The sequence below is a fragment of the Limulus polyphemus genome, unplaced genomic scaffold, assembly GCF_000517525.1.
Source record: "Limulus polyphemus unplaced genomic scaffold, Limulus_polyphemus-2.1.2 Scaffold2170, whole genome shotgun sequence".
Classification (NCBI taxonomy): domain Eukaryota; kingdom Metazoa; phylum Arthropoda; class Merostomata; order Xiphosura; family Limulidae; genus Limulus; species Limulus polyphemus.
Genome location: NW_013667780.1, coordinates 131,901 through 134,290, shown reverse-complemented (window position 1 = coordinate 134,290; position 2,390 = coordinate 131,901).

The window sequence follows — 2,390 nt, the reverse complement described above, 5'->3', positions numbered from 1 at the left end:
AGCTTTGCGCGAAATTCAAAAACAAACAAACAAACAAACTCTGATCACGGTTACTTTCATTATGCACACACGACTCAAAGTGAGTGTTCGGAAGCATTACGTGTCCAACATTGATCCGCAGACACACACCAGTTTTATGACGTGAACAAATATTTAATGAAAGAAAAATCCGAAAGTAAAAATTATAAACCTTCATAGATTATTTAAACAATGGAATACAACTGCTGATAGTTTATCTTATTCAGAGTCCTAAACGGTCCAACGAGAGTTCCAGTTAAAAATGCGTAATGACATTTCAAGCATCTCCAACTTTAACGAGCCAATGCGTATATCTAAAATAAATGTTGAGCTTTGTCATTAGAATATGGAACTCAAAAGGTTGCCAATTTCTTAAAACACTTAAACAGTCGCCCTGTTGTACTTTTCCTTTTTCGTCTAATTTGTCATAATAACCGTTTTGTACTCTTTAACAAACAAATAAAAAAACCGCTTGCAATGAGCTAGAATTTGTTTTAGTCGAATGTTAAACCTTTATGAACAACCTTATTTCTTGAAACCTTCAACACCAGATGTCGTTTTACTGAATTTTACTCACTGAACACCTAATGATTTTCGTTTGCCTGAATGATAATCCATTTCAAATTATTTACTTTTTGTTTGGGAACCTTTGTCTAGCACTAAATCAGGCGAAAGGTATCTTATTATTGGTATCTTAAAGGTATCTTATTATTGGGTTTCTAAGATATCTTCGTATCCTGCTTGTAATATATATTCTACGTAAGGTATTAGACGCTAATAAAAACTTTAAAGGCTTGTTTATTTCTTAACTGTTTTGAAATCTATGCGCAAAGAGCTTTCTACGCATAGCCGTCCCGAATATTGAGCTGATAGACTAGAGAAAAGGCAGTTAACCAACAACGCCCACCGCCAACTTTTGTGTTACTCTTTTCTGATTGAATAGTAGGATTAAACCAGTAGTTTTTGCCGCAGCGGTTCGCGAACAATGAATTCTAAGGCCACATCTAGCTCCAGATGTCTAGCACAGATGTCTTTACTAATGACTTATAACGTTGGTCAAAAGACCTACTACCAGCCAACTCAAGAGTTTTCGTGTACGCACTATTTTAGAAAACCGATATAATCCTCGGAGGAATTATCTTAATAGTTTTCCACCCGATTGATAATGAGACCTAAAACAAGCAAAGTCATGCTAGTTAGATCCAGAATGTCGTATCATAATATAACAATATTAAGCTAAGTGATTCTCGACTATTTACAAGATAGCCAATGGTTTAAATGATCAAAGTAGAAAAACAAATGTGTTAATATGGATGTTTAAGATCCTTTCACTGTTACTGGAAAAGCATGAATAAACCACACGTAACAGTATAAGTAATCTAGGTTTCCTCTTGTTACACCATCACTTTGGGACGGGAAGGTTGTTACTATTAATACAATATCTTGAATCAATTAGATATTTATCGTTAGATGAATAAACGTACGTTAAGCTGTAGCCATGCCTTCCGTCATGCAAAATCAGATGACTACGAATCTATGAGACAAATCAAGATTCTATTGGATGCCCATCTCAGAGTACTATCACCATTGGATGCAAAACTAGAAGTACGGACGAACACACAGCAACCACCATATCTCGCAGTAGCTCTCGAGGATACTTAAACATGTGATAAATTAAGTATGACGTATACATTTATGGTGCTTAATGTGCAGAACTGAACTTCTTGGTTATTATATGGTGGTTTACACATGTTTCACACGTCTCTTAAGTCAAAAAATGTAAACACTAAATGGATAATCACTTTATACATTAGAGATAGATAGAATAATCATGAAAACCATGAGGAATAAAAGTGTAAAAAAACGTGAAAATGAACTACATAGTACCGTCATTGATTCCTCATTCTGTAATTGGTTGTTACTTGAGCAATCAGAGTGTTTTACATCAGTGTAAAGCCTATAAAATCTATTCTTTTACGATACATATAGCTTGGCTATGTTAATTTGACTTGGGGTTAAAAGGTTTAAATCGAAATAATTGCCACGGTAAACAGAAACGGGTGATATGAAGGACTGAAATAGTGAAAGACAAGTGAGATGAAGTCAAGTTCGGTACTCCATGTTCAGGTAGGATCTGTATTCAAGACTGAAGAGGGTACGTTAAAGTTGTACTAGTTACAACAGAAAGATTCCAAGTAAAAAATTGAAACTTTTCAAAGGTGATAAGAACCTCAGAATACATTTTTCGTGAGATAGACGACGGTAGAGTATAAATCTTGTCAAAAGATCTTCCTGTATATACTGGGTTAAAAAGTTATCTTCTTGCTATAAATACTGGGTTAAAAGTTATATTCTTGCCATAAATACTGGGT